Source organism: Palaemon carinicauda, chromosome 3, assembly GCF_036898095.1.
Source record: "Palaemon carinicauda isolate YSFRI2023 chromosome 3, ASM3689809v2, whole genome shotgun sequence".
NCBI lineage: Eukaryota > Metazoa > Arthropoda > Malacostraca > Decapoda > Palaemonidae > Palaemon > Palaemon carinicauda.
In genome coordinates, this window is record NC_090727.1 from 87,396,574 (window position 1) to 87,421,934 (window position 25,361).

The 25,361-nt window shown below is 39.4% G+C and overlaps 1 protein-coding gene across 3 annotated transcripts in view; it reads right to left on the reverse strand.

Annotated features, from left to right (window-relative positions):
- The window catches only part of LOC137638366 (uncharacterized), a 96,042-nt gene that overhangs the window by 981 nt on the left and 69,700 nt on the right, over positions 1-25,361 (reverse strand). For all 3 annotated transcript variants that reach the window (XM_068370399.1, XM_068370398.1, XM_068370397.1), the window contains one exon: positions 24,430-24,508. The gene's annotated coding sequence lies outside the window, so the exon portion shown is untranslated. The remainder of the gene's footprint in view (positions 1-24,429; positions 24,509-25,361) is intronic.

Genomic DNA, 25,361 nt, shown 5'->3' on the forward strand with positions numbered 1-25,361 from the left:
AAACAATGACAAGAAAAAGAGAGAGAGAGAGAGAGAGAATTTGACAATGTCCTGCATTAAATGCTTGTAAAACCTGCAATTTTCAAGTATTAAAATGCAAAAACTATACAGTATACAATTCTCTATAGTTAAGGGATTTTGACGAAGGAAAAATCTATTTCTGGGCGAGGGACCTGTGTCGCCCAGTGAAATGCTCCTTCAAGCACCATTTCGCCCAGTGAAATGCTCCTCAAAGCACCATTTCAAAGGTATAAATACTGCTAAATATACCAGAGAAAAAAGTTGCATGGAATGCCAGGAATATATCCAGCTCAGGGAAGAGGTCAGTTCAAGCTTAGATGGGACAGAAGACAGAGGCAACAGCGAAGGAGTCGTGTGTGGAAGTAGCCAGTAACCATTTGGAGGTTTGAGTGTGTTAAATCTGTGATTAACCTTAGTTGGAAAAGCAAGATTCTATAAGCCCAAGGGCTTCAACAGGTAAACTACCCCTGTGAGGAAAGGAAATAAGGAAACCACAAGAAAATAATTAAAATAAACTATTTTAAGAACAGTAATGGCATTAGAATAAATATTTCGAATATAAACTACAAAAAAAATTAAAGAGAAAGAAATAAGATCTACAAACAATCTCTTACATGGAACTCGCCCTAACGACCAGGTAGATATCAACTTGAAAATAAACTGACCATACACCAATATGATCAGCGTCCAAGGCCTATCTCCAACCAACCTAGGACCAGGGAGGGCCAGTGAATGGCTGCTGATGACTTAGTAGGCAAACCTATGGGCTAAATACCAGTTTAGTGATGTGTTGTGGTAGAAAGAGAGAGAGAGAGAGAGAGAGAGAGAGAGAGAGAGAGAGAGAGAGAGAGAGAGAGAGAGAGAGAGAGAGAGAGAGAGAGAGAGAGAGAGAGCGCGCGCATTTACAAAAATATCACAGAAATATACAGTAGTAAGCTGCCCGAAGGAACCTTCATCAGGACGAAATGGCTATCTCACCCAAAAATAGATTTTTCCTACGTCAAATTCCGTTTTTTGTATGTTTTGTCAAATATCAATCAAGCGTAAACATGAACTAAAGATCGACGAGACGACCAGTAGAACAAACGCCCTCTCATAAAAAAAAAAAAATAAAGCGTAAGCAAACTTGCCTATTATCCAGCAATTGTCAAAATTCTTGTTTCTTAACATAATGAGTATTATAACCCTACTGTACTTTATAACACAAAGTGTGTGTGTGTGTGTGTGTCTCACCCTAGCAGTACCAGCGAAACTCGGCCGAATCCCTCTTCAGGCTGGGAGGAGCAGAGGGAGGAGAGAGAGGAAAGGTCCCCTTTGATGTCGGCTACGGTAAATCGAATAAATACACACTAAGAGCTATGGAAAGACGAATGATGGGAATAACACTTGGTAAAAATAGCAACAAGGATACGGGAGCAGACTAAAGTAGGGGATATTCTTACATGCAAGAAAACGAAATGGACATGGGCAGGACATATAATAAGAATGACAGACTATAAAGATATTAAGAATAAAATAATAGTCTGGGGATTGCAAAAGAAACAGAGGAAGGAAGAGAAGACAATGGATTGAGGAGCTTACAAAATTTACGAGTACAGACGGGCATAAAAAGACCATGAACAGGCGGGATTGGAAGGACATATCCGAGGCCTTTGTCCTACAAAGGCCTAGTTATGGCTGATCATGATGATGATAAAGGCATATACAGTACAATAAATGCTGAGGATTCTATTCCACTACAGGACAAAAAGTCTCAGACATTGCTTTGAAGGATGTAACTAATAGTGAGAATAGCAGTGGCTGGAGGTAAATAAACCTGTTAATCATAAGCTGAAACAGTGTGTGACAATGGAGCATTGAATGTAATAAGTGAGGAGGGATGGTATTAAAAGAGATGAAATCAGTTGCTGGGTAGCTTTACCAAATTTCATTAATTCTAGTAATTTTTCATAGGAATGAGAATGTAGAAAAAAAGTTTTAAAATTGTTAAAAAGGTAAGATGAAATGAAAGCTTTGGTTATACCAACAGAAAAGATCATACGCAGGCATGTACCTATGCAGAAAACACACAGGTAAAGGTGGATAAAATAAGGGTGATTTATTATTAAATTAAATGCAGAGAAAAAGATTAATGAGCAAAAACTACATGTTAATAAACACAAATAGAGAGGATGCTCAATGTAAATGCTATTCTGGGTCATCAAGTGAATTTCTCAACTAATAGATGCAACAGGTTGAATGTTAAAGAAAAAAGAGAAAGAGGCAGGGACTAAAATGTAAAACTGAAAAGGCTTTATGGAAGTAACTGCTGAGGATATAAGATTCCAGTATGAGGCTGATGAAATGGAAGAAACTGGGTAGATGATAAGTCAGATGCTGCACTGCACAGGTGAGAAGTATAACTGAATGACCAATAAGATTTTCTATGTCCACACGATGCAAAGATGCAGATAACAAATCGTCCTGACACGAGAATTGTTACAGGTGGTTTCAAACTATCATAACCTAGATACATGTCTACTGTAAGCATATGCGGCTCCGAGACTATACAATAGGCTCCCATGAGACATCTGAATAATTGAAGATATTAAGGCTTTCAAGAGGAAACTGAACACTTTCTTATTCTGCGAGTGTTTTGACAGTGATGATCAAACTGTAAGTAATTAATACGCACTGTGAAATGTTAAGAGCTCCCGAATAAACACCATAAAACGACCGTGAAGGTCCTGTAGAGAGTAGGGTCCCCCTACTGTACAGGACCAGATAAGCAGCCCTCAAAGTAAAGTAAGTAAAGTTTGTGGGAAAAAAAGAAATTGTTGTCAATGGGTATAAGACTGGTGAATTTATGTTGTCAAGTTGAACAAGGATTGTAAGAATTAAATAGGACAAATATTACTTGGCATATGGTACAGCATTTTAATTGCTAAAGCAAGACAGGTGACATAACTGGTATAGGGAGGAAACACTAGGTTAAGAAGAAGAGGGTGTGTGGATCATGTGTTGGTTATGATGCAGCACTGTGGAAATGGAAAGAATTATGGCAAAAATACATAAAAAAATTATAAAGAATTGATAAAAAAAAGATAACCGAGTGGAATTGTGATTACATGATACTGTACAGACTGAGATTGTGAGGGTAATTAAAGGTTTTCAAGATGGAAGTGAGCAATTGTTAAGAGGAAGGGGTGAGACTAGTATTGTGGTAAAGTGGGTCAAGAAAATAAAATGTTACGTCTGATTGTCAAAAATCTCTAAGGAGCGAGTGATGCCAAAATCATCTGATGTTTAATGAAAAATAAAATGGTTGGGTCTGAATATAAGCAACAATGGTTTATGATGGTATATGAACATCAGGAAGATGGAGTAATGAATGGTAGGAAAGGTGGTGGACTAACGGAAGTTGTCGATTAATCTAAAGTATGCGATCATATACAATGGATGAATAAGAAAAGAAGCAAGTCCCAGAATAGACTTAAGATTAGTAGCATGATGTATGCAAAAGATTACAGACTTGTAATTCAGAGAGACTACTAATTCATCTTTATTTGGACCAATTATTATCAAAAGGGGGAATGAACTCTCCTTAAAGCAGACCCAAATAAATCTGGGATATGTGGACCAAATAGCGAGAGGATTTCATATAAAAAAATGCTACACTGTACTGGAGATTTACCCATGATTGTAGAATAAATTTCAAAAGTAAATTTTTATTTTCCTTAACTATACAAAAACCAAGTCCTTTAAAAGGCGTATACTTTCAGCAAAGCTTGAACTTGGTTGTTAAAATCTATAACGAGGTGTCTGTAGTTACTGGCTGGTGACAATGAAGCCCTGACTCCTAATTCCTAATTAGCCACTAGGTTACAACCATGGCCTGGTATAAGGTCAAGGGAAGAACCTATATCTGTGTGGGGGATATGCTGTCTAAATGTAGGGTCATATGAGAACATGGATGCACACACTTCTATCCACCCCCTCGTTTGGAAAGATGGGAGAGAAGCTTCTAAACAAACTTACTACTGTACTTCGAAAAAATGCTTGATCATGTGGATCTTAACCTGCATTCTTTGTCTAGTCCAGCATATAGCACAGTGACTACTGCATCCCAAGGAAGGGGAAAGAAAAAAAGTTAATAAGGCCACTTGACATTACCTCTCATTCTGGAGTAACCTATCCTAGGTGAGATGCTTCTTGTCCCGTGGACGAGCTCGATTTGCTAACCTAACCTGCTGACCCCCTATTATTATTACTATCATCATTACTAGCCAAGCTATAACACTGGTTTGAAATGCAGAATATGCGTTCTCACAAGGTGAATGTATAGGCCGGGGTACACTTCTGCATGAGGGCCCTGCTGTAGAAGGGCACAGTTCAGTAGGAGAATAAACTAGGCTAGGAGTAAACATGCGAGGGCTCTCTCCTGTAGGAGCGGGCTCTCTCCTGTAGGAGCACGAGAACACACAGGAGAGAACTCATGGGCGCTTGAACAAGCCAAGGAAGAGGCACACACCTAGTAATGCTCTAATGGGCATGCAAACAGCTAAGGGTGAAGGAGTGCGAGCGAAAACAAAGCAGGTGCAGAGGCATGAGCACAAACACAAGTAATGCAAGGTTACACATGCATAAATTAGTATGTTAGTTGGTGCACATGAGCATGTAAGGAAATGCTTGTCATAAGTAAAATGAGCACTCTCAAGTGTCCTCTGCATTGTCCTGTCTTATTTTTCGTCTTTGGTGAAGCAAGTCCATGGGGCAGTACTGTCTCTCCCACTAGGAGAGATACGGTAGCGTAACATACGCAACCCCTATCAATCAGTCTTCTAGGCCTTGGTCCAAAAAGAAGAAAAGAAGGGTGGAACACTTCCATTCCGACTGGCAGTGAGTGAAGAGACGAAGTTGTCTAGCATCCTGGCTGATGCCAAAGACATAATGAGGAGAGAGATCCTAGGTACTCTATGAAGAGGCAGCACTATCATATCAGGAGATATGTCTCTAAAACCTTCTGTACACAAGAAAATTCTGACAATATGAAGGGCAGTAACCCTCCCTTTCAACTCGGCAGCAGTAGCTGCTACTATCACGCATAAGGAAATAAACAGTAACAGTAATGCTGTCAAACAGGAACAAGACACTATATGTGCAGGATACACAGACCACTGTCAGTCAGCTACAAATGTCTAGAAAACAGAAAAATCGTTCGTCTTCAATAATATCCTTTGTATAAAAAAATTTCCAATAATTATCTAAAAGAAAAAGAAATAAAAGATTAAAAATGTCAGTTGACAGCACCAGGGGTACAGTACTTCTAATTTCCGGCAGATAAAGTGGCTACTCAGTATCACAGCAGGAAGGGGAGACTTCGTTATCACCAACCAGTAACTACAGACACCACCTTATTTTTAACATCTCGGTTCTAGCTACACCGAATGCATAACCCTATTAGAAGACAAAGATTTGTATGCAGTACATGTAGAAACAAATACTATTGAAATGTACTAATAGTGGGAACCATTTGCCAATGCAATTAAATTTTATATTGGAGCGCCAAGGTTGCTAGGTTTAAAAATGCACAAGCGTGTATCGTAAGATTGATGATTATGGAATTTCGTTGAAATTCATTGGACTGAGGATTGTATATATTTAGAAGCTTCATTGAGCGAAGTAAATATTAATCTACTTTTAATAATATACAGTGTCATATTCAGAAAGTGGAGGAAATTTGTTTCATAGAATTATATGTTTGAAAGTGAATGCAGTATGTATGTCATTGAGTGCATTGTGTAAAAAGGTTAAGTAGAAAATACCAGTAAGTAAGCGTTGGCTGATTTTGGTCCCCAAGAACCACAGACTTCTCTCTGTATTTGCTATGACAGAGCGAGCAAGCTAGCTAAGCATTATAAGTGCCAAGGTTTGGGTGGATGGATGGAGTGAAGGAAGCTCTGGGTGATAGGAGGATAGATGCGAGAAAGGCAAGAGAGCGTGCTAGAAATAGGAATGAATGGCGAGTGATTGTGACGCAGTTCCGGTAGGCTCTGCTGCTTCCTCCAGTGCCTTGGAAGACCGCGGAGGCAGCAGCAGTAGGGGAATCAACATTATGAAGCTTCATCTGTGGTGGATAATGTGGGAGGGTGGGCTGTGGCACACCTAGCAGTACCACCCGAACTCAGTTGAGTCCCTTGTCAGGATGGGAGGAACGTAGAGAGGAGAGGTCCCCCTTTCTGTTTCATTTGTTTGATGTCGGCAATCCCCCAAAATTGGGGAAAGTGCCTTGGTATATGTATGTATGCAAAGGAAATCAAGCAGTACGGAAGAAGAAACTAATGCTTTGAGGGAAGAACTGAGGAGGAGAGTAGTTGAGAATGAAAGGTTGAGGAAGAAAAGTGAATGACTGAGGATGACAGGTTAAGAGAGGAAACAGTGAAAGGTTAACTGAAAATAGCTGAGATACTGTAATGGAGAGAGAACATAGGAAGTGAAGAAATTAGAAGGAAAGGAGATGCAGAAAAAGGAGAGAGACACTCCTACATCAGTACGCAGGAAGATGAACGAGGGTACTAAGAAAAGCAGATGTCACGAAATGCAGAGTTTTAATAAAATTACGTAAAAGCAAAGACAAAGTATTCACCAACAAATAAGAGATCAAATGGGTAAGGATAAGAAAGCAAATAAATGAGCAAATCAAAGAGAATTTAAGAAAAGTCTTAAGATATCATTACTAAATAAAGTACAGTATACATTACAGTAGTTTGAAAAGAAATGTAAAGTAGTTTTGAAAAAAAAAAAAAAAAATTAGTTATGTAAATATTTAGCAGTTTTTCGGAAGGAAAACTGGCTTGCTATTACAGTATAGGACAATTATGCGTGTAAGTGAACAGTTATGAATCTGTGAGAGAATGAGTGAATAGGCGAGTATGAAAAGGGCTGCCATTAAGACAAAAAATTAACTTAAGAGCAGATAAAAGTGGAGAAAATAAGACACGATGTGCATGCATAGACTGGAAACTTTATGAAAGCAGTACAGTTGTACCGTATGCAGTCAAGGATATAAATGAAAGTATGGTGTTGGTTCAGAATTTTTTTCCACTGTACACGTCAATGTCCGAGTTTATAAATTTGTAAAGCAAAAAATGTGTAAATGAAAAATTGTAATGGGATGGTGTGCTGGAAAAAGTATATCATGTAACCCAGTGAATGTCTAGTAATCCTTCTGGATGAATACTACGGGAATGAGAGCGTGAGAGAATGCAAAAATAGAACTGTGTATGCCTGGCATCTCACATATAAGAAATAAAAGAATCATAAGAGATATAAAAGAGAAAAGTCAGATTAAAAGGCGATTTATATGTAATAGCTTTGGTCATTAGAAGAATAATAATTTAGGGTCACTAGATACTAAAGAAAATGCATTGTGTGAATAAATGTTCAAAAGAAAGTGTAATAGGCTATGTCACACAGCAAAATTGGGTTCCACAGAGTGGAAGGGGAATGAAAATTGTGGTCAGAAAGGATATTGTCCCAGGAAGCGCAAGGCTCCAAGAAGTAAATGTACAAACTGGACATGGTTGGTCTGGCAGTGAATGTGTAGGAGAATGGTGAATATTTATCAAATTGAGAATCAATAAAGCAAAGGGAGCTGTAGTACGTTCCAGCATAGTGCTATACAGTGATACCTCGGTAGTCGAACGACTCTATACTCGAACAATTCGGAGTTCGACCAAAATTTTCGAGAAATTTTTGCTGCGGTGCTCGACCAAAAATTCGGTACTCGACCAGCCGAACACGTGACGACCGCATGGGCTTTGTGATGATCGCGCCATCTCGGCCACTCTCGCTTGTTCGGGAAGCATCAGTTCTCTCGAGAGCGTCACTCAGACAACGCGCGATCAGCATTCGTTGTGATTTAGTGATTTTCAGTGCTTTTAATTGCTTTTTTAGCTTTCATAATGAGTCCCAAGAAAGTAATGAGTGTTAAGGGGAAGGAGAAGAGGAAAACAGTGCGAACAACGATCGAGTTGAAGAAGGAAATTATAGCGAAATATGAGAATGGTGTACGAGTGTCCGATTTAGCGGTAGAATACGGAATGGCGAAGTCGACCATTTCTACGTTTTTAAAGCATAAAGAAATGATTAAGAAGGCGAATGTTGCAACGGGAGTTACGGCGGTAACTAAGCAAAGGCCACAAGTGATTGAGGAGATGGAAAAGTTGCTTTTAATATTTATTAAAGAAAAACAGTTGGCCGGGGAAAGTGTTAGTGAAGCGTTCATTTGTGAAAAAGCGTTGCATATCTATGAAGAATTAGTGAAGAAAAGTCCGAGTACCAGTGAAAGTGATTCATTTACATTTAAAGCGAGCAGGGGTTGGTTTGAAAAGTTTCGTAATAGAACAGGTATTCGTAATAGAACAGGTATTCATCATTTTCGAAGAATACTGCAGAGGAGGAAGAAACAATTAACAATAGACCAGTTTTTCACAAAAGAAAAGAAAGCTGCTACATCAAAGCCTGTTTCTCCTCCAAAGAAGAGACAAAGAAGAGAAGAAACCCCTGAAATAGATCTGCCCACCCTTTCATTGGAGAGAGAAACAACTCCTGAAGGAGAACTACCCCGCCACATCATGGAAGGGGACTCTCCTTCCAAGCAGTAACCTCCCCCTTCCATCCTCTCCACATCCATCCCTGTATGCCATCGAACCGCTGCTCAAAGGTATGTTCACTACAGTACAGAAAATGGTTTAAAATTGTTTTATTTTAGTACAGTAAATGGTTTAAAATTGTTTTATAGGATTTTCTGACCAATTTCATACACATTTAGATAATTATTGTTGTTTAGGTACACGTTTTATTAATATTTTGGGCCTGTTCGAGTGCTTGGGAACGGAATAGAATATATACCATTATTTCTTATGGGGAAAAAAAATTCGGTACTCGAACAAATCGGAGGTCGAACACGGATCTCGAACGGATTATGGTCGAGTACCGAGGTATCACTGTACTGTATTACATATCCTTGTAAGAGGTCAGTAATTTGTCTCTCGTGAAGGATACTGCAGTACATCCCATCAATCAAAGGTCACAGGTCATATTTAATCGTACAATTACCATTAATATTTACCACCATAATGGATAAAAACTCAACAGAATGAGTTTGAAGTGAAAATTTGGGGAGGAGATATAAATGTTTGAAAAGGAATAAGAGATGGAATGAGGCTGTGGAAATTAAAGAACATCATAAGCTTGAATATGATCAAGTGTGAGGAATGGAAGTAGTGTGTGCATGGAAAAGAAAAAAAGGAGAAACTAGTATCTCAGGATATAAGTATTATACATCTGCCGAAGAGTAATCTCGGTGAATGTCAGGGCAAATTTTCTGGATGGATACTAAGCAAATGAATGAGCAAACAGATAGTTGAAGCATATACTGGGAATGCTAGAAGAGATATATCATGAACAAATGTAACTGAATAAATGACAAAAACTAACGTCAGATAGAACAAAATTCATTAATTGAATGTGAAGCATACTAGAGTGGCAGAACTTAGTGATGCAAGACTACAAAAGGAGTTTTGACGAAGGAAAAACTTATTTTTGGGGAGGTGCTATGTGGTCTCCAATGACTTCCTTGTTCAAGGCTAGAACAGGGAATCCAATACAGCCCAATACCAAAGAAATATTGTTCCCCTGCTCTAGGGAGAGTGCACCAACATGCAGAGTACAGACTCGGTGAATTATAGGGGAGACCTGCAGTTCAGGCAGATTACAACTTGCCACAACACTTCCAAATCTGTACGTTGTCAATGACTGCTGAAGATATAACTAAAGTAATTAACAGGTTCAAAAATAGGAAGAGAGAGGATATTACAAACCAGATGCTGCACTGGTGATAAGTATGATTAAATAGCTATCAGGGTTTTTTAATTGCTAGCTTACAGGATGCAAAGTTAGTGAAAGAATGAATGAATATATAGATAAAAGTGACGTAGGAATTATAGGAGACAAATGTTACTTGATATACTAAGGAAGGTGTATGATAAGATTTTGATTGCCAAAGGAAGGAAGGTAAAAGAAGAATTGTTAAGGAGAGAAACTGTGGATTTTGAAGAGGGTGTGTGGATCACGTGTTGATTACTATTCAGTTTTGTGGAAAATTAAAATGAATAAAAAGCATTATAGCATACCAAAAAAATATGATAAAAATTTATGAAGGTATAAGCTGGGTCAAAATGAGATTGTATGGTACTGTATACATTGAAAATAAAAGCTAGAAAAGTGAAAGTTTAAAGAAACATGTAAGGGGAGTGACTGGTGTTGTGGTGAAGTGGGTGCGAGACTTGATAAGTCTGACTGTCATCTTTATGGATGGAGTAATGTAAAAAGTCAGGAGAGAAAAATGAATTAAGTGCAACCACTACACATTACAGTAACACCCAACTCTACATTATGAATTTGTTCCAAGAGACAAGAAGCAACGCGATTTTCCACACAAAATGGATTTCAGCCTTAAAAAGCTACTGTACTTCTGCATTTCCTATATACCTTACTGAACAGGAAAAAGTAATTGAAACCTGCTATCATTTTATAAAAAACCAATACCTACAGTAATAAGTTTCCAAGTGAAGTACAGTACTGTACTTTTTAAAGCACCCAAGACATTTCAATAAAATACGTTACAATGGTGCATGGATAGAAATAGCCCAGAAAGGTGGTAAATCAATGGAGGAATGCAGTAAAAAGATGACTTCCTTGCTAGTGCCTATGAGAAGGGAGAAGGGAGAAGGTTAAGATGATGAGTGAGACTTCATGTTGGCTATTGTCAGTAAAATAACTGATCGCGGTGGAAAGAAACAGCTTCTTGCTTGACACGTTACAGTTACACCACAAAGAAGAAAGAATTGCAAGAAGACAGAACGGGACAAAATTAGACAGGATATAAGCAATTAGAATGGCGACTTTAGTAAAGAAAACATACTGTGTGGAAACAGATATAAATGACTGAAGGGTGTTGATAAAGAATTTCTTGGCTACTCTAGTGAGCAATGTCTGTGTTTACCATTTAGAAAAGGATAAAATGAGATGGGTAAATAAAAAATTAAATAGGATGGCATGCAGGAAAGTGGAAAATTGAGAGATTAAAATTGATATGAATGCAAGAAATGGATATAGTGTATATATGAGAAAGTAAGGAGAAAAGTGTGTTTCATAATAGAAGGCATATAGACTTGCTCTTGACAAGCAACCCAGTAAAAGTTATGGCAATATTTCAGGAAGAATACCGTGAAATTGTAAGTGTCACTAATCAAAATGAGTACACTATACTGTATACCCAGAATTCTAGAATGTAGAAATAAGTATCATAAGATATACAAGAAAGGATGAAAGACAAACTGGAAGGGGTTTAAGATTTAATAAATTGGGTTTAATGAAGGTGGTCACTCAGCACATGCTTTAGTTGCGGAGAGAAAGGGCATCGTGTGAATGAAAGTACAGAAGTGTTTAGGCTATGCCATTTCCCAGAATGGAGGGGGTGTGGACATTGTATTCAGCAAGGCCCTTTTATTGGGATGTGCTAGGCTTTCAGAAGTATATTGACAAAGTAAAGCATGATTGATCTGATAGGGAACAGCACAGCTCCAATAAGCAAACGTATAAACTGAGTTGATCTAGTGGTGTATGTGTGGGGAATGGGAAAAATAAAAACAAAAAGGTTAGGAGTGGATAGAAATACTAAGTGTTTGAAGAAATATATAAAATGTTGCAAAACTTGAGCAGTAGAACAAGTAACTTCAGTTATTAAAATACGAAACAAGTGCGAGGGCAGAAAAATGTATTTTGAACCTAGAATAAGGGATTAAATGGAACATAGGCAATATTTTGAGCATTAGGAATCTGACAAGAGTACAAGTGTATAAAAAACCGTCAAGTAAATGTACAGATCCTGTTCTAGAACATGGTGTGTTGCAGAGGGCTAGGTAATAAAGGAATGTAACATGCATATGTAAAAATTGCTTCGGTTTGAGATTGATAAATAGGGTACTGTATTAAGTTTAATGTAACTTCATATAATAATTACTTTGATTTAGGTAAGCACTAAGATTTGCTGCTTTGTCAATAATACTGAACTTTTACCAAGTGATAATATCAACAGTATAAAATTGTATAAAATAAATACAAAGGTCAGTTTCATGATTATCATTAACGGTAGAGTTGTGAGCATATGAAAGTACATTGTGTGATCACATGCAATTGTAAAAACTATTGAAAAGAAAATATATCTTGTCCTCACAGCCCCAATGCCCACTACATCATGAATAGATTTTAAAAAGACAATCATCTATGGAAGTGAAGCATTGATATTAATCTGAGAAAGAGGTGGTGGTTAGTACCGATTAAGATATTTGAAAATCCATGTATAACCAAATGAACCTAATGATGACCAGAACAGGATTAATGAAAAATATGTAAACCACCAACAAAGTTGCATAGAAATATGTGGTTCAAGATAGTAAAGCTGACAGATGGTGTCAAGATGTGTGTTGGATTAAGTAATGTTTATTAATCCTTTTACCCCCGGGCTATTTGGAACTTTCCAACCCTTAAACCCCATGGGTTATTTTTTTCAAGCACATTTTGCAGTATATATTTTTTAAATTGCTCTAACAGCCTCAATTTTTGTCATAGAGAGGTCAGGTTGGTCTCATTCTCTTGGAAAATGCCTAAAGTTTCTGAAAAAAATAAAAAATATGCAAAAAAAATGTAAAAAGCATTTTTTTGCAAGGACGTACCGGTACGTCCACGGGGGTAAAGGGATGAGTTTTGTGAAATGTACCAGTACGTCCTTTGGGGGTAGAAGGGTTAAGTGATTTTAAATCAAATATAAAGCAAATGATCAAGTAAATTAACCTGCTGGGACAGATGCACAGGTCTTAGGAAAGGTATTTCTGTTACAGTGGAATTCAAAGCAGGAAGCAAGGCGGCCTTACAGAAAAGTAGCAGCATCATAAAAAAAAACTGTCTGCAACAAAGATCCTATAATATAATGTCCAAATAGATGAGAAAGGAAAACCATATGCAGTATGGCCTATACTACTCTGAAATGCAGAAACACAGGCTGCCGTATTGTAGACAATGGAACGCATTTTGTTAGGGGTGGCGTTATAGATTGCTGTGAATTAACTATTATATCTCACACTAAGATGAGCAGGTATTATATGTGAAAGGCACAATTGTATGTTTATAATTATCCCATGATAAATGTGAACATATGAAAATGTATGACCTGTGGTGACGAATTAATGTGACAGCCTAAGCCAACATCTAGTAAAAGATATAAGTACTGTAAGTATAATTGTACACCAACTTTGAACTTACGCACATTGTGATAAAAATACATCATGCAATAGATCATCAAAGTCTGCATATCCAATTCTTATAAAAAAAGGGCAAACAAGAACATGGTGTGTATAGCAAGTGTTTCATTCACGATCGTACACTAACGTTAGTTTTTTTTCTCTCGGTCTCCCCTGCTCTAATAATATAAACCTGTTTAAGTTTGCTATCAAACGTCTTGTTTGGTTTGAATTTTGTAATTTTTGTTCGCAACTATCTGTATATTAGCTCGCTGTCTTTTTGAATAAACTATCACATGCATCTTTCCTCTCTGTTAGGACCTAACAGTTACATTGCCACATTAGCAACCCAAACCAAACTGTACCACCATCGTTATCAAAGTCGTGTTCCATTTTTCTTGACTGTACAGCCAATGTCCCTAGGCCATATTGCATAAGGCTTTCCCTTTTTTTATTACCCCTTTTACCAACAAAAGGACGTACAAATAGCCTGGGGGTAAAAGGGTTAATACAACATTATATAAGAGGACTTTGGGGGAGACTATTTCTCCTTGTTAATGCCTCTCGACTTGACTCCTGACTTCAGTGTAACAGAAATGCTCTACCTCTTCTAACACCTATTCATCTGTCCAGACAGAAATTGTTCCTTTTGAATAAAGATTTCAAAACAAAATGTCCTTAAGTCATATGGAAACAGACTTGAAAACCAGCAGCCTAATGTTGTGGATAAGATATTTGAAGAGCAGTATGAGAATGAAGCGTAAGAATGAAAATATATTGTAATTGAGTACATGCTGTCAACACCAAAGTGAAGAGATGTGATTGCAAAGTCTAGGAGGGATATAAGAAGTAAAGGCAGATTGAAGGGTAGTTCAAGTACAACGGAATGGGTGAGAAGAATAACTAGGTGGTCAATGGGTATGTTTTGGCTCTGGCAAAGTAGATCAGTGTGGAAAGATTTAAGAAGTCAGATTACCCTAAATGTTTCAAGAATACTGGATTAGATCCCATAGCAAGTATGTGGAGTGCTGTAATCATGGCCTACAGGATAATTTTTCTAAAATAGGTTAAGCTTTAAGAAGCCAATGGAGTGTGTGTGTATATAAACCCTTTTACCCCAAAAGGACGTACTGGTACGTTTCACAAAACTCATCCCTTTACCCCCTTGGTAAAAAAATGCTATGAAAAATTTTTTTTTCATATTTTTGATAATTTTTTGAGAAAATTCAGGCATTTTCCAAGAGAATGAGACCAACCTGACCTCTCTATGACAAAAATTAAGGCTGTTAGAGCAATTTAAAAAGAAATATACTGCAAAATGTGCTGGGGAAAAAATAACCCCAGTTAAGGGTTGGAAATTTCCAAAGAGGTTGGGGGTAAAAGGGTTAAGATGTGAAAAAGGGAATGTCAGGAATTGATTAAAAATGAAGTTTGGTAGACCTGGGTATAAAAAGTGTTTGAAGAGATGCGCCCTATACTTGAAAAGAATGCATACTGTACTCAAAAGATGAAATAAAGGTTTCACATGTAATGTAGTGATTGAGATGACAATATAAAAGATAGTACTGTAGTATAAGTTGGAACGCAGCTTTGATTGATAGCCTCACAACTTGGGTAGGTATTACGTAGCATTTTTTAAAACGATACTATCATCATCTGCAAAACAGGGGTAATACTAAGTATAAAATTTGTATAAAGTAAGGTTTCAAGATCATTATTTAAGGTAAACCTAAGTGTACTAAAGTGCCTGTTTGTTAATGGGTACTTGTGTAAAATACATACATACATATCTATACCAAGGCACTTCACCCACTTTTGGGGGGTAGCCGACATCAACAAATGAAACAAAAACAGAAAGGGGACCTCTACTCTCTACATTCCTCCCAGCCTGACAAAGGTGAAAATGGATTAATTGAAGGTTTAGAGTTCAAGAAACATGTGGTGAAATAAATGGGTATTTTGTCTAACTTCACCATGAATTTCTGGGTACAGTAGGAACTTTTCATTGGTATACGAGGGTAGGAAGAGATTTGAAAAATATGAAGTGGGATGAACATGAAAACTACAAAATATAAAAGCTACAAGGAATAATAAAAATGCATTTGCTAACCAGTGAGAAGACTAGCTGTAGACATGTTAGATGAGCAAGGCAATCAAGAATAAAAATAAGAAACAAATGGCTATTACAAAACAGGAAATGGTTTAAAAAACATTCAAGAAAATAAAAAAAAGCTTTAGAAATTGCCAAGGAATGCAGGTTAGTGTAAAGATTTACGAACAACTGGAACCGAATAAATAATGGAGACTATGTCCTGTATCTATGCCGTTTCACAATTTATTCTGGGTCAATACATACAAGTATTCTATTAGTTGAATGAGGAGTGGAGAATAGATGTTGTTGCATGGTTTGAAAAGGTTAGTATGACCGATAATATTTATATAGGTGACTGTTCAAAATGATAATGCTGTCTCGAGTAAAGTGGCCTTAAAGTGGCCTCTAGAGCAAATATGTCTTCATGCTGACGTGGTAAGTGCAATATATATTTGGAAAGTTTCAAATGCTATATTACCGTAAGAGATTTACCAATGTGTGTAAACTAAGTGAGTAGAGTGGAGATAAATATACAGTATAGCTAAATCTAAAAGCGAAAAGCATGTCAAATTTATTTTATCATACATATACCAAGGCACTTCCCCAAATTTTGGAGGGTAGCCGACATCAACAAATGAAACAAAAAAGGGGACCTCTCCTCTCTACGTTCCTCCCAGCTTGACAAGGGACTCAACCGAGTTGATAGTTGAGGAATAAAGAATTTATTTCAAGTTCATTAGATTAAATATTGTATATATTAAGTAGATTTATTAAGATAAAAATGTAGATAAGTTTTTTTAACAAGACAGTACTTTTACTATGAAAAGTGGAGGTTAATATGTTATAACCCTTTTACCCCCAGGCAATTTGGAACTTTCCAACCCTTAACCCCCAGGGTGTTATTTTTTTCCCAGCACATTTTGCAGTATATTTTTTTTTAATTGCTCTAACAGCCTTAATTTTTGTCATAGAGAGGTCAGGTTGGTCTCATTCTCTTGGAAAATGTCTGAATTTTCTCAAAAAATTATCAAAAAATATGAAAAATTTTATTTTGATTATAAAACAAATTTTTTAATATACTTACCCGGTGATTATATAGCTGCAACTCTGTTGCTCGACAGACAACTCTACGGAAAAACTCGCCAGCGATCGCTACACAGGTTGCGGGTGTGCCCAACAGCGCCATCTGTCGACCAGATACCCAGCTCTCAATGTAAACAAAGACTCAATTTTCTCCTCGTCCCACTGCGTCTCTATTGGGGAGGAAGGGAGGGTCATTTAATTTATAATCACCGGGTAAGTATATTCAAAAATTTATTTTATAATCAAAATAACATTTTTCAATATCTAACTTAGCCGGTGATTATATAGCTGATTCACACACAGGATGGTGGGTAGAGACCAGTAATATATGTTTACACTTTTATGAGCTAAGAGTTTTTTATTTCATTTTAGAAGTTATCAAAATAACAAAAACAAAATAAATAGGTACCTGGTAAGGAAGTCGACTTGAACAATTACTCTGCCTTTTAAGTACGTCTTCCTTACGGAGCCTTGCGATCCTCTTAGGATGCTGATCGACCCCTAGGATCTGAAGTATCAAGGGTTGCTACCCATACAACAGGACCTCATCAAACCCCTAATCTAGGCGCTCTCAAGAAATGACTTTGACCACCCGCCAAATCAACCAGGATGTGAAAGGCTTCTTAGCCTTCCAGACAACCCCAAAAAAAAAACAATAGTAAAAACATTTCAAGAGAAAGATTAAAAGGGTATGGAATTAGGGAATTGTAGTGGTTGAGCCCTCACCCACTACTGCACTCGCTGCTACGAATGGTCCCAGTGTGTAGCAGTCCTCGTAAAGAGACTGGACATCCTTTAGATAAAAAGACGCAAACACTGACTTGCTTCTCCAATAGGTTGCGTCCATTATACTTCGCAGAGATCTATTTTGTTTAAAGGCCACGGAAGTTGCGACAGCTCTAACTTCGTGTGTCCTCACCTTAAGCAATGCTTGGTCTTCCTCACTCAGATGTGAATGAGCTTCTCGTATTAACAGTCTGATAAAGTAGGATAAAGTATTCTTTGACATAGGCAAAGATGGTTTCTTAACTGAACACCATAAAGCTTCAGATTGGCCTCGTAAAGGTTTAATTCGCTTTAAATAGAACTTAAGAGCTCTCACAGGGCATAAGACTCTTTCTAGTTCATTGCCTACCATATTCGATAAGCTGGGAATATCGAACGATTTCGGCCAAGGTCGAGAAGGCAGCTCATTTTTGGCTAGAAAACCAAGTTGTAGCGAACATGTAGCTTTTTCTGACGAAAATCCGATGTTCTTGCTGAAGGCATGAATCTCACTGACTCTTTTAGCTGTGGCTAAGCATACCAGGAAAAGTGTCTTTAAAGTGAGATCTTTCAAGGAGGCTGATTGTAGCGGCTCAAACCTGTCTGACATGAGGAATCTTAGTACCACGTCTAAATTCCAACCAGGTGTAACCAAACGACGCTCCTTCGTGGTCTCAAAAGACTTAAGGAGGTCCTGTAGATCTTTATTGTTGGAAAGATCTAAGCCTCTATGCCGGAAGACCGATGCCAACATGCTTCTGTAGCCCTTGATAGTGGGAGCTGAAAGGGATCGTCCTTTTCTCAGGTATAAGAGAAAGTCAGCTATTTGAGCTACAGAGGTACTGGTCGAGGATACAGAGACTGACTTGCACCAGTTTCGGAAGACTTCCCACTTCGATTGGTAGACTCTAAGGGTGGATGTTCTCCTTGCTCTAGCAATCGCACTGGCTGCCTCCTTCGAAAAGCCTCTAGCTCTTGAGAGTCTTTCGATAGTCTGAAGGCAGTCAGACGAAGAGCGTAGAGGCTTTGGTGTACCTTCTTTACGTGTGGCTGACGTACAAGGTCCACCCTTAGAGGAAGACTTCTGGGAACGTCTACTAGCCATCGAAGTACCTCGGTGAACCATTCTCTCGCGGGCCAGAGGGGAGCAACTAGCGTCAACCTTGTCCCTTCGTGAGAGGCGAACTTCTGCAGTACCTTGTTGACAATCTTGAACAGTGGGAATGCGTATAGATCTAGATGTGACCAATCTAGGAGAAAGGCATCTATATGTATTGCTGCTGGGTCTGGGACTGATGAGCAATATATTGGGAGCCTCTTGGTCAGCGAGGTTGCAAAGAGATCTATGGTTGGTTGGCCCCAAGTGGCCCAAAGTCTCTTGCATACATCCTTGTGGAGGGTCCATTCTGTTGGAATTACTTGCCCTTTCCGACTGAGACAATCTGCCATGACATTCAAGTTGCCTTGGATGAACCTCGTTACTAGTGTTATGTCTTGACCTTTTGACCAGATGAGCAGGTCCCTTGCGATCTCGTACAACGTCAGTGAGTGGGTCCCTCCTTGCTTGGAGATGTACGCCAAGGCAGTGGTGTTGTCCGAGTTCACTTCCACCACTTTGCCTCGAAGGAGAGACCTGAAGCTTTTCAAGGCCAGATGTACTGCCAGTAGCTCCTTGCAGTCGATATGCATGATCCTTTGACTCGAGTTCCATAGTCCTGAACATTCCCGACCGTCTAATGTCGCGCCCCAGCCTACGTCCGATGCGTCCGAGAAGAGAACGTGGATGGGAGTCTGAACAGCCAGGGGAAGACCCTCTCTTAGGTTGATACTGTCCTTCCACCAAGTCAGACAAGACTTCATCTTTTCGGAAATGGGGATCGAGACCGCTTCTAGCGTCTTGTCCTTTTTCCAGTGAAAAGCTAGATGGTATTGAAGAGGACGGAGGTGTAGTCTTCCTAATGACACAAATTGTTCCAGGGATGATAGCGTCCCTACTAGACTCATCCACTGCCTGACTGAGCAGTGTTCCTTCTTCAGCATGTTCTGGATGCATAACTGGGCTTGGCTTATTCTGGGGGCCGACGGAAAAGCCCGAAAAGCTAGACTGTGAATCTCCATCCCTAAATACACAATAGTTTGGGATGGGACCAGTTGTGACTTTTCCATATTGACAAGGAGACCCAATTCCTTGGTCAGATCTAGAGTCCACTTTAGATCCTTCAGACAGCGACGACTGGAAGAGGCTCTGAGAAGCCAGTCGTCCAAATAAAGGGAGGCTCGGATGTCCGATAAATGGAGGAATTTGGCTACATTCCTCATCAGCCTCGTAAACACAAGAGGAGCTGTGCTTAGGCCAAAGCACAGGGCTTGAAACTGGTAGACCACCTTTTCGAAAACGAATCTCAGAAAAGGTTGGGAGTCCGGGTGGATGGGGACGTGGAAGTAGGCGTCCCTTAGGTCTAATGAGACCATCCAGTCTTCCCTTCTGACCGCTGCTAAGACTGATTTTGTGGTCTCCATGGAGAACGTCTGCTTTTTGACAAAGACATTCAGAGCACTGACGTCTAGCACCGGCCTCCACCCTCCTGTCTTCTTTGAAACCAAGAAGAGGCGGTTGTAGAATCCCGGAGATTGAAGGTCCGAGACTTTGACCACCGCTCCCTTCTCTAGTAAAAGAGACACTTCCCGTTTCAAGGCTCGTATCTTGTCTTCCTCTCTGTACCTGGGAGAGAGATCGATGGGAGACGTTGCTAGAGGGGGTTTCGTACAAAAGGGATCTTGTATCCCTCTCTGAGCAACTTCACAGATTGTGCATCTGCGCCTCTCTTCTCCCAGGTCTGCCAGAAGTTCTTGAGTCTGGCTCCCACTGCTGTCTGAAGATGCGGGCAGTCAGACTCTGCCCTTATAGGACTTGGGTCCTTTCCTCTTCCCTCGTTTCCCTTCGGCACGAGCACCTCCTCTGCTGGAGGCTCTGCCACGAAAGGGCGGAATAAAACGGGACGCTGGAGTGTCCATCCTTGGTCTAGCTGACAAGGTAGGCAAAGGGGGAGCTTTGCGAGCGGAGGACGCAACAAGATCGTGAGTGTCCTTCTGCACTAACGAAGCGGCTATTTCCTTAATCAGGACTTCTGGAAAAAGGCACTTGGAAAGAGGAGCAAAGAGAAGCTCAGATCTCTGGCATGGTGTAACTCCAGCTGAAAGGAATGAGCAGAGATTTTCTCGCTTTTTTAGGACACCGGACACAAATGATGCAGCAAGCTCATTAGACCCATCACGTACGGCCTTGTCCATGCAGGACATAATGAGCAAGGAAGTCTCTTTCTCTGTCGAAGAGATCTTCCTACTTAGGGCTCCTAGACACCAGTCTAAGAAGTTAAAAACTTCGAAGGCCCTAAAGATTCCTTTCAAAAGGTGGTCCAGGTCCGAAGATGACCAACATATCTTTGAGCGTCTCATGGCAAGGCGGCGGGGAGAGTCTACAAGACTTGAGAAGTCGCCCTGGGCAGAGGCAGGAACTCCCAAGCCGAGAACTTCTCCCGTGGCATACCAGACGCTCGATCTAGAAGAGAGTCTAGCAGGGGGAAAAGCAAAGGCTGTCTTCCCTAAACTCTTCTTGGACTGCAACCATTCTCCTATCACCCGCATATCTGTCTTGGACGAGCGTGCGAGGACGAGTCTAGTAAAGGCAGGAGTGGTAGACGGCATGCCTAACACAAACTCTGAAGGCAGAGAACGAGGAGCCACAGAAACAAACTGGTCCGGAAACAGCTCTTTGAAAATGGCCAAAACTTTTCTAAAGTCCAAAGAGGGTTGAGTAGACTTAGGCTCGTCCAATTCTGATTGTGGTTCATCTATATGTGCAGCAACATCATCATCAGAAAGTTCCTCATCCGACAACTGATGAGGAAACGGCAACGGAGTGGGTAACGGCTGGTTCGCTGAGTCCGGTCGCACTGGTGCATGCGTGACTGAGCCGGACGCAACGTCATGGAACTGCTGCCCAGTCTGTGAGCTGGCAACAGCCATGGTAGAGCGGGGACGCACAGCGTCTACTCCAGACTGTCTAGACTGATGTGGGTGCGCAGTGGAAACCACACTGGGTTGCGGAGGTTGACGCACCGCGTCAAAACAAAGCAACTCTGACGGTTGTTGAACATCCAGAACGTCAACGGCAACCTCCGTGCGTCGCTTAACGTCAACATGCGGCTGGCAGATCACACTGGAACGCATGGGTGGAGGAACTCTCTCAAATGGTGTGCGTGAGAAGGTTACCTCAGCGTCCACAGGACGCACAACCGATCGCGTGGAGGGTTGTAGGCTAGGTACTGCACTAGCTGGTACGGCAGCAACCTTCTCCGCACGAAAGTCCTGCATCAGAGACGTAAGTTTAGACTGCATGTCTTGCAGTATAGACCACTTAGGGTCTACGGGAGCAGGAGCGGCGACAGACGGTGTTACTGTCTGAAGCGGTACCGCTTTGCCTCTCTTAGGCGGTGAGCAGTCATCGGATGACGGCAACGAGTCCGAACTGACCCAGTGGCTACAACCGGGCCGTTGGACTTGTGCTGAAGGGACCGATTTACGTTTTAACGGTCGCGAGACCTTGGACCAAAGTTTCTTGCGAGAAACACCTTCAGAAGACGAGGTATAAATGGGCTCTCTCGTCTTAGTTAGGTAGGAGCGATCTTGGGTAGATACACCCGATACCACGGAGGGAACGTCTGTTCGCTGATTAAAGCCTCTCGAACCCATGCGTCGTACGACATTGCTTCTCCCCTGGACTTGGGAGCTTGCAAGAGGTCCCGGACTAGGAGGACGACAGGCACAAACAGACGAACCCTCAAGCGCAACACTATCCACAACACTATCACTTGGCACTTTAGCACTTCCCACTGCACTTTGGCACTTAAGCTCCTTCACATCCGCCATGAGCTGATTACGGTCACTAGCAAGGGACTCAACTCTCTCACCCAGAGCCTGTATGGCACGCATCATATCAGCCATCGATGGTTCCTGAGTGCCAGGAGGGGGGTTAGGAGCAACCACTACAGGGGAAGGAATAGGTTGTGGGGCATGAGGAGAGGATATATCAATAGAACGAGAAGAACTTCTCCTAACTCTATCTCTCTCTAGCCTACGTGTATACTTTTGAAATTCGATAAAATCAAATTCCGAAAGGCCAACGCACTCCTCACACCGATCTTCCAATTGACAGGTTTTATCCCGACAATTGGAACAAACAGTGTGAGGGTCGATAGAAGCCTTCGGAAGACGCCTAGAACAGTCCCTAGCATTGCACTTCCTAAATTTGGGGACTTGTGAAGGGTCAGCCATTTTGAATTGGTCAAGGGAAATTCCAAAAAACGATCAAAAAGTCATCAACAAAGAATCCGTTATCAAAAAGAGTTCAAGGATTTGTGTGAAGAGAAACCCTGTACAGCGAAAGCTCAAAACTAGAATATAGTACTTCACCAATTAGATGTGAAAAACTCCAGTTTAGCAACAGCGAGTAAAGTACGTCTTGTCGACACCTCGACAGAGAGAAAATTGAGTCTTTGTTTACATTGAGAGCTGGGTATCTGGTCGACAGATGGCGCTGTTGGGCACACCCGCAACCTGTGTAGCGATCGCTGGCGAGTTTTTCCGTAGAGTTGTCTGTCGAGCAACAGAGTTGCAGCTATATAATCACCGGCTAAGTTAAATATTGAAATCTAATTTTTATAGCATTTTTTTGCAAGGACATACCGGTACGTCCATGGGGGTAAAGGGATGGCTTTTGTGAAACGTACCAGTACGTCCTTTGGGGGTAAAAGGGTTAATATTGAAAAAAAAAAAATTTTCATATTTTTGATAATTTTTTTGAGAAAATTCAGGCATTTTCCAAGAGAATGAGACCAACCTGACCTCTCTATGACAAAAATTAAGGCTGTTAGAGCAATTTAAAAAAAAATATACTGCAAAATGTGCTGGGAAAAAAATAACCCCCTGGGGGTTAAGGGTTGGAAATTTCCAAATAGTCTGGGGGTAAAAGGGTTAAAATATTATAAAGGTAACTTTCTTTTACCATATATTTAAAAAGCTTAAAATATATTTAGGAAAAAAAATCTTTTCGATATCAACTGTTGGTCCTAGATAGTGTAAAAAAAACAATCTTTGTTACAAGAATCCTGTATTTTACTTTATCAATTCAGTAATATAAAAAACAGAGGTAATTCACAGCAATACTAAACATAACAAAATTTCAAGTATTTTGTATTTTTCATAACTACAAGATACAAACTTGAGACTTGAAGGAGTATGACTTCAGCAAAGTAGAACTTTTAACAAGGGAAACAACGATTGCCTCCTGGGAGGTAGACCTTGCTAATCCCAGCAGGTATAGCGAACTTTGACCTTTAACTTAGGACTTGCAGGGTAGGCGAGGAGGAAAGTGTCACTTTAACCCTTTTACCCCCAAAGGACGTACTGGTACGTTTCACAAAACCCATCCCTTTACCCCCATGGACGTACCGGTACGTTCTTGCAAAAAATGCTATAAATATTTTTTTTTCCATATGTTTGATAATTTTTTGAGAAAATTCAGGCATTTTCCAAGAGAATGAGACCAACCTGACCTCTCTAAGACAAAAATTAAGGCTGTTAGAGCAATTTAAAAAATATATACTACAAAATGTGCTGGGAAAAAAATAACCCCCTGGGGGTTAAGAAACAAATGAAAAGCTTTCACATTTTTCACATTTGATATAAAGATGCAACTATGAAAACTAAACTGAAATCGTAAAATAGAGATATTGTATCGATAGTTTATATACTGTAATAAGATAAAGAAATACTTAAATACTTTATTATAACAATATTATATGAATTTTATACAATTAGCAAAATGACATTTGCAATCAATCTGATATTTATTTCATATAAAACAGGACTAATTTTTGACTTTAGTAGCTGGAACCTACTATGTTTTAAAGTTTATTTAAGTATTGTAGGGCATTGACTAAGAAACAAATGAAGACCTTTCACTTATCTGAGATAAAGATGCAACAATGAAGAACTAAATTGTAGGATTTAAATAATCAACACTATCAATCCAACTATTTTTTTGAATAAAAATAAGTCATTCACCTTTTCAGTAAAGACGTAGGCGAGCTGTTCACTTCTCGACTGCCAGATCATCTGCTGCCGTTGGAACACGTCGGGATATCTGGAATCAAGGGCGTTATGTAGACAAGATTGCCTGGAATTTAAAGACTGCAAAGATCGTAATGAAGAACATTGTCTGGCTGGATGGAATTTAAACATTTCTAAATATCATACTGAAGAACATTGTTGAAGATGAATAATTTCTGTGCAACATAAATATATTCTGATAAATTATGCAAATATTTTTACACTTGAATAATCTATTATCCAACACTAACGACATATAATTTTAATTAGCTGTTGATCAAGAATCAAATTAAATTTTTCAAAACATGTTTAGCATATATAGAACAAAAACTTTTTTTTCATTTCTTATATGTAAATTACCATAATTTTATTAGTTAAGCATTACTCATATAAAGAATTAAAACAATTTCTTTTACATTTCTATATGTAAGTGATTTAAATGCTATTAATCCTTTTACTTTATAATAATATAATAGAAACTTACTTCATCAAATAAAGTTTTTAACCCTTTTACCCCAAAAGGACGTACTGGTACATTTCACAAAACTCATCCCTTTACCCCCATGGACGTACCGGTACGTCCTTGTAAAACAATGCAATAAATTTTTTTTTTTCATATTTTTTGAAAACATTTTGAGAAAATTCAGGCATTTCCAAGAGAATGAGACCAACCTGACCTCTCTATGACAAAAATTGAGGCAGTTAGAGCAATTTAAAAAATATATACTGCAAAATGTGCTGGGAAAAAATAACCCCCTGGGGGTTAAGGGTTGGAAATTTCCAAATAGCCTGGGGGTAAAAGGGTTAAGATACAAAACCAGTAATTTCCTTACACTTCACCATGCATTTATGAAACCGCATGAAATATTAACTACGACATAATAGCA